This window comes from Sinocyclocheilus anshuiensis, unplaced genomic scaffold, assembly GCF_001515605.1.
Source record: "Sinocyclocheilus anshuiensis isolate Anshui unplaced genomic scaffold, SAMN03320099.WGS_v1.1 scaffold647, whole genome shotgun sequence".
Taxonomy (NCBI): domain Eukaryota; kingdom Metazoa; phylum Chordata; class Actinopteri; order Cypriniformes; family Cyprinidae; genus Sinocyclocheilus; species Sinocyclocheilus anshuiensis.
The window spans coordinates 1,038,499-1,047,124 of NW_015552606.1; the positions used below are offsets into that span (position 1 = coordinate 1,038,499).

General features: G+C 36.2%; 1 long non-coding RNA gene across 1 annotated transcript in view; it reads left to right on the top strand.

Annotated features, from left to right (window-relative positions):
- The window catches only part of LOC107665884 (uncharacterized), a 64,475-nt gene that overhangs the window by 46,347 nt on the left and 9,502 nt on the right, over positions 1–8,626 (top strand). The gene's annotated exons all lie outside the window — the stretch shown is intronic.

Here is an 8,626-nt window from a genome sequence, read left to right on the forward strand (position 1 = left end):
GTTTTTATATACAGATAGTTATACACTTTTTAACCTAACCCTACCCCTCACAGAAAACTTTGTGCATTTTTACAATTTCAAAAGTAAAAAAAAACGTTGTTTATTTTTATAACAGTTTTACAAATGAGGACGTATTATGATAATTAAGCACTATATAATGATAGAACATGATAGAATGAATGTATATTTGTCATTTTAACTGAACTTAGGACTGGTGGGGGTGTTTAAGATATTTTTGGTCATAGGTAATAGTAATTATTATTAAAAGATACTACTACTACTACTACTACTACTATTATTATCTGCTGGGTTCATGAATATTAATCACGTTGTCAGCGTTCGCTCGAACTGATTTGCTGAAATCAAAACAGGGACGGTAATAGATGAGCGCCAGCCAACGAGAGCTGTTCGCGCATTAGCTCCGCCCACTGCCGAGAAACCGGCATATCTTCTGCTTGTTCTTAAAAGTTGAATAATTCTAAATGAACTCTGTTATTTTGACAGGAAAATACAACAAAGAATATGGTTTACATGTAGCGCGTCGATTCAGCGTGGTATGCAAGACTCTCGCTCTTTCTCTTTGCATGTGTGAGAAACACAGCGCTATCAGTAAAGCGACGGCGAGTCGTGCGCCTTCACACTAGTTTACGGTAACGTTACGTCAAATACAGGTGCGCTGCCTGCTACATACTGCGCATCCATTGAGTACAAGACATGATCCATTGAGCGCATCCAAATAGTACAGATCGCTTAACGGAGAGCGAAACTCTCAAGCGCTCTGTCAGCGTGTTTATCGAGTGAAAATCTGTGTTGAACGCCTCTCACACACATACTGGCATGTAAAATCTAAGAATTTATTAGCCAATGGCTAATGTTAGATGTTTAGTCGCCCAGAGTAAGATTTAGTCGTATATGCGATTGATTTACTCGCAATGTAGAGGGTTACATTTATTGGTTATCTGCCTTAACTTGAAAATTACTTTTGATTGTTTACTCTAGAACATGCTTGTTCATCCCATATCCCATTTAGTCAAAGCTGGAAAAAAAAAAGTAAAATTCAAAAGGCGCCATGTAGGGATATGCCGGTATCAAATTTTCATGTTGCGATTAATTGCTAATGCTTTTATCACGGTATACGGTAAAGTGCGCTTTCATCCAGAGCGTCTCTCACATGTTCCGCCATGTGCTTCTCGTCCGTGCTTATTTACATCAGTGCGCAGGCGTCTTTCACGCAGCATACAGCGGTGTTGTGCATTTTGACCAGTTGATGGGAAAAGTATTCTTAAAATGCATTCAAAATTCTGAATAACTTGTAATATATAATTATTCACGGTATTTAGAAGAGCCCACGATAACAATATCGTGCATATTCATTACCGTGATATATCTCATTACCGAATACCGGCACAAGTCTAGCGCCATGCTTAGATGATCCGGTAACTCATAAATACTTCAAATATCAAATGTAAATGAATAATTTTATGAATCCTTAAGTAATTTAATTAATGTGTGGATGACTGTATAGGTAAGCTAACATCAAAAACATCAAAAACCATTTCTGACCCAGAATAAACCATGCATATTAGTAATGCACCAAAAAAATTAATTTTTTAAAGCAAAACTGAAATTAAAGTTTTTATTTAGCCAAAAACTAAAAATTAAATTAATTAGTTATGCGGTTCAGGGTGTTGAATGATGCATTTATATGTTATGTGTTGTGTTGACAAGTGATATACCTTCATTGTAAAGTTCGGCAACGAGACGGCGATCGATATTTGATCTCATTGGGGAAGCAATAAGTGTTTCGGACAATGATTTCAGCCCTTCGCGGGCCATCAGCAGAAAAAGAAAAGAGATAAAACAGTAAACAGCCAAAGGACGTAACTTAGAATGGGAGATGGATCGGTTTGTGAAAGGGAAGAGAAAAGCCATAGATGAAGTCGCACAGACCCAGGCAGTTGCTGGTCATTCAAAAGCTAAATGCATAAAGTATGACGAGGCATATCTTACTCTTGGCTTCACTCACCACTCACCGTGTATTAGGGTTGTGACGGTGAGGAAATTTTCCCACCGGTTAATCGATTTTCCCACCGGGTGATACCGGTATCACCGTTGTGGTGAGGGTGGGGGGTTGTTAGTTCGTTTGAGTTTCCCTCTTTTCTTCGCTTTCAAATGGCCTGTAAATGTGCCGTGCACTGCGCATTTTACTTTCACTTTCAAATTAGCGGCAATTCGGTGTTGATTCAATTCAAGCAACAACGTCAAACTCATAGAACTTTTATTAACAAAACGAATAAAAATACACCATATATTCCAAATAAAATTACAAATTACTTAGGCTACACAAAGTTTAAATGGGTATATAAAACTGAAAATCAGCGAACACTGTGGAACCAAATAAATAAGAAACATAGAATGTTTATTAGCAAAACGAATAAGAAAGCTTGGAGGCACGGCATATACACCTTGATGTAAAATAAATATTTAAATATTTATGTTTAAATAAAGTAATCAGCAAACACTGTGGAACCAAATAAATAAGAAACGAATGTTTAAAAAAACTTCCAGTCAATAGGCTTTTCAAAATCTAAAATATTGCCAAACAGGCGCCTTTGCATTTCCTTTCTAAACAATCTTCTGCCATCGTCTTGTCTTAATCACCTCACTCTTGTCTTTCAGCTCGACTCACTCTCCTCACGTGATAAATAAAATCTGACTCCTGCTCCGTGGTGCACTGTCATTCGCGCATGGTTTGGCACGCTGCATTGAGCATTTAGTTTTTAAAAGTGTCTGTCCTCTAACTGAACTAGGCTAAATTATTTTTGTTACTATAAAAAAAAATCAAAATGACCGTGGGGGGCGGTGCTGCGGTAGGCAAATGACGTAACCGGTGTTGCGGCTTAACACCGGTATATCCGAAAACACCGTCTATCACAGCAAGCCTACCGTGTATATACCGGGCGCTACACATGTCGTGTCGCGCCGCAACAGCTCTACACTGGATTTTTTTTTTACAGGTTTAAATGGGGGTGCAACCAAAAAAGTTTGAGAACCACTGCTTTAAAGTGTCTTAGTAAATGGATTGAGCTGTTTTGACAGAAGAGACTATTGGAATGGACAAAGACAGGATGCAATATTAAAAGGCTCTGATGCTTTTTCTTGCAGAACAGGATGGGCATCCATTAGCTCTCTGGAGCAGGTTAAATGGCCCTGCATGCTCTATGAATTACATTTAAGTCCTTACAGGTTTCTTCCAGTGTGACTACATTATGTCCAATGATGAGAATTAGGATGAATGAATTCAGGCAGAATATTGGAATATAAGCACAGCTCCATAACATGTTTTGAGTTATTTCTCATCTTCCGGTAATTTCTGTAATGAGTACAATGTTACATTTTGAAAATCATATTAATTTCTCTCTGACCAATAATGCTCTCTGACCAAGACTGCAGCCAAAAGCCACATGTGTGCAATGCACTCTGGGTTAATGGAGACTGACAAAAACGGAAGAAATATACAACTTCCAGTCAGCATTGGAGAGTGTGCATCACCCACCAGTCTGCGTCTCTGACATGTGGAGCCATAGGAACTTGAAAAAAATTGTTTCTGTTAGAAATTTCCTGATGAAAGTGTGCACATTCAATAAGCCGTATCTCTGCATTCATCTCATCGCACACAACAGCAGGCAGACCTGCTGAGCAGAAATTAGATTTAATTGAGACACAGACAGTCAGTGTGTTCTCTGCTTTCTCCCTTTCTAGCTTTTTTACTGGCAGCACTGAAAGCATCAAGTTCAGTGTTGAAGCTGAACTTTCATCGAAGCTGCTGTCTATCAAGCTACGCTTCATTTTAATACATTTCAACTACAGTCAAACTATTCTTTTTGGAAAAGTAGTTATCTACAATACTAGCTACTAACAAAAAGTACACAGCCATGTAAGCTACTTTTTAAATATATTTAATATATTTTATTATGTTTTTTAATTATAATTTTACATATTTTATTATTACATTTTAAAGTGGGCTTTTTAAATTATTATTATTTTTTTATTTATATGCAGTAGTGCCACTTTTATATAGATACACCCCAAGCACAGTTTTTTTTAATGTGTTTTTTATTAGTTGTAATAAATCTTTAATAATTTTTTAAAGAACACACAACAGTTGCTTCTGGACAATTGTCCAGAATAGGGTGGAGCTTTGTCATTTCTTGTTGAGCGGTAATGACAGTGGCGGACTGAGCGTGCGTTTAGGTGTGTGTTTGTTGTGCAGTTTGATACAGCGGTGAAATCTACACCATACTGGAGCTCTGGCAGACATTGATCAAGAACAACCTGTTCTTATTCAACAGATCTTTTTCAGGTGTTTACTCTCTACCAGTCAGCAGTTTCAATATTTCAAGTTTGCCTAACCGACAGCTAGGATTTATTCACTTCAACCCTCTACGTACACTTTGGCAATTTAATCGCTATTGGCTAGTACATTTTTTAGTTTACTCACCAGACTGATATACTATTTTACACACACACACACACACACACACACACACTACCGTTCAAATGTTTGTGGTCAGTACTTTATTTTTTGCATTAAATTGATAATGACAGTAAAAGCTACAATACAGTAGATTACAATAGATTTCTAGGTTTCTCTTTCAAATAAATGCTGTTCTTTTAAGCCTTCTATTCATAAATGAATCCTGAAATAATGTATAACGATATTAACCTGTTAACCCGCACCTGGACGCCGGCGCACTGAACGCGCTTTGTTTGAACGTGTCAATGTTTACGAATAGATTAAATGAAAAGGGACATAATTCATCTTGACAAACTTGACATGGTATCTTTGTCAGATTTGAAATATAAACTCATGAGACATGTGACTTTCAACCCATTACTTTTCTGGATTGCTCCAGGATTGATTTCATGTGTTTTTATATGGAATAAAAAAAATTCAGTGTGGTAAAAATTTTTTCAAGGCACTTCAGTGTCTATAACTTTTTATCTTTTTGAGCATTATCAACTCAGGGTTTTCTTTCCAAAGACACCAAAATTGTGTGTGTAGCACACAGAAGTCAGGAACTGTTACAATTTTAAGTTAGGTAGGTCATTTTCAGCTGTGAGTCCCAAAATGGGGGGTGCAGGTCAACAGGTTAAAGGGTCACACAACCCGTCAAAAGGCTTATATAAACACCACAGAATAAGCCTTAAGTTCTCAGTGGTGCAACAGCGCGTTCATATATATGTTTTCGATGCAGAGTGCAAATGGCTGTGCATTTATTTGTGTTTTTAACTTAATGGGAGCGAAATGAAACTGTCTGAACGCGAAGCTGTGTGTGTTGTCTGTCTCCCCTCTTCCCCCTCCGCTCCGTTGCGCACCACGCCCACTTTTTTAGCGTTTTTTTAAAACTGTGGTGAGAACTAACCAGTGCTGAAATGGGGGGTTTCATGACCCTTTAAGGCATAAAAATATTAAGCAATTTTCAGCATTGATAATAATAAAATATTTTTCTTTAGCACCAAATCATTCATGCTGGGGAATGTGAGATTGAAATGTAAATCCTTTTGCGCTCCCTCTGACCTCATGGTTTAGGAGTATTTCCCTGGATTTGGCTTCTTTACCACATATCATTAATGCATTTAAGTATCTTATACAAAGTGACTTATGTAGTCAAAGAATGACTACATTTATAATAAATGGGCATTCATTGTTTTATTTTCTCTCATTTACAGACCAAACATCTGAGCTGTGTATCTAGCCATATAAATGGCCATTAGGCAACAAAGACCAACTCTTCCATGAAATATATGTGCTTAACTTTATATAAAGACCGTGTCCATGCATTTGTCAAAATCAAGAAAGAGATTAACTTTACAATTACTTTTCTTGGCCAGAATCTAACAGACCCCTGCCAGTCACAATGTATGGTCTGTTTTCCTTAAATGCACTTCACTGACTTTAATCAGGAATATTTTACCGTTCCCCACCATATGTGTGTGAGTGTCTGTGGGCTGGGTGTATATTTTGGTGGAGCCACACAGTGAATGTAAAGACTTTGACCTCACCCATTTATCATGCACTTATAGTGTTGATTTTGCTGTCTCGTATGCGATTAGAAAACGATTTGCTTCCTCCATTGTTATGAAAGAAACGGTTTAAAAAAAGAGGGCTGAGAAGAAAGAATAGAGGACAGATGCACACATTTATTTAATCTTGTCTGACTTGCTCTAAATCTTCTTGTTCATTACTTTTCTTTCTTTTTTTTTAAACTGAAGGAGGAATTGAAATTATTTTTTTTCTGCTGTTAGACATTATGCTACAAAAGTTTTAATAGAGCTTATCAATAGAGCAACCTTCATTTAATAACTCTACTAGGGAATGTCAGGAATGTCTTCTTTTCTGTCCTCCATTGTTATTTTCAGTTCTGCTTCTTTCACTTTCATGTTACTTTAATACCAGTTCCGTCACGATTGAATAACCAGGATGCCACAATAATTACTTATGTACTTTCTGGCAATGTGAAGTATGCCACTGACACATATGCAAATCCACAGCAGGGACCTCTGTAGATTTCTGCTGATTTAAGGGCTCTGTCCCACTTCCTTTCCTGTCACTCCTGTATTTCATCATGACCACATCCCCTCGCCTCTGACACCTGTTCTCTCATCTCATGTTCCATTATCTCTCACTTTTATCCTCTTTCTACTATCTATACTATCCTGTTTCTACTCACCTTACGCTCTTTACAGTAAATGGGGGGTCCTATAAATACATACATTTTTGCTGACTCTGTATTCAAGTGCAGTTACACACGCCAGCTCTTGTGTACCACAAAGCCTCATCCCGCTAGAGTTCTACTAAAAACAGTTTTTTCAAAGTGTTTTAACTTTCATTAAAGATTAATATTTTAATTTTCTATATATTGGAATCATATTTACACTTATGCAAGCAAGTGGATAATGTATTTACAGCATAATTGCATCATGGCATTAAACACTAAATTAAAATACAATCAACTTAATGTATCCTTGAAAGAGACACTGTAAGAAATGATTTTTGATAATGTAAATGTAAAAGATCATTGGAGTATGTCTTACAAGATTTAAATTTTTCTACCTTAAAATTTCACTTTTAATTCAGTGTTTTTTTTTTTTAGCCGTTTATGAAATTTATTAGCAATTACATTTTTTAATTGTTTCTACACTATTTTTTTCAGTGTACATATTTTTTTAAACAAAATATAAAATATTATATAATGTAAGTGTTTTTTTATATTTTAAAATATAACATTTCCATAATGGAGCCATAAACTTACAACAAACAAACTTCAATTTATAAAGAAGTCAATTGTACAGTTTGAATTTCTACACAGAAATATATTGATTAGAAGTTTCAGTATAAGCCCACTAATGCATCTAAATATTTAAACAGTAAAAACCAACTCTTGCAAGCAGCAAAGTGATAAAAAATGTGAAAAAATGTAATGCATTTTTACCAAAACATCACAGAGTTATTGCTGTTTTCTCGTATTTGTCAGTGCATTTACTGAGAGTTATGCCCGGGGGGCATGCATGCAAAATGTAATGCAAATCACTGCAGCAGTTCATGAGAATGTTTTTTAAATGTTTTACCAAGAAATGAAATGAGCAGAACATTGAAATACCCTGCATGCAAAGTCTGATAATCTCTCACCGTACAGTCAAAATGTTATAGTCTTTTAAAATCAAATATGACATCATACATCCTGTTTATACCCTTCAAGCCTCTTCTGTGTGTGTGTGTACAAATGTATGCATCTAAATATGTGGTCCATGTGTAAATTTAAGACATACATTTTAATAAGCTGCTGGTGTTGAAGGGTGGATGTGATCAGACTTGCACTGAGCCTACGGTCCATGTCGCTAATGCAGTTCTGCCCTTTTATTGAAAGTGATGGGAATGGAAGGCTGAGGCCTTGTGCACTCTACCAAGTAGGATATTTCTATACCCGAATGTCAGGTTTACAGGCCCAGAACATTTCTGCAAGGTTAGGATTGTGGAGTGTTCCCCGCCATGCTGAATATGCAAACTCATGTCAAACTGTTGGCCAAGAGAGCTACTCAGAGTCTGGGAACTCTTACATTCTTGTTAGACCAGTATTCAATTTCTCATAAGCTCTTATAAGAGCCTGATACAGGGCTGCTGAAGCAGATCCATGAGTACAACCTACCCATGCAAAAAGTGAAAGATGTACATGGTTTTCTGAGGATGTTCTCAGAAGTGTATTATCCTTGATTCTTTTTAAATGAGTAACAGTATAGTGAGTATAAGTAACAGTAAAAATTTCTGCGTTGTTACAAGTTTACAATTAACAGATTTAAAAATTTTTTTAAAATTAATGCTGTTCTTCTGAATTGTCTGTTCATCAAAATCTTTAAAAAATCCACAAAAATATTGAACAGCACAACTTTGATAAAAAAATGGAGCACAAAACAGAATATATATATATATATATATATATATATATATATACATACACATATACTGTATACGCATACACACACTCACACACACATATATGTACAGTGGGTACGGAAAGTATTCAGACCCCCTTCAATTTTTCACTCTTTGTTATATTGCAGCCAT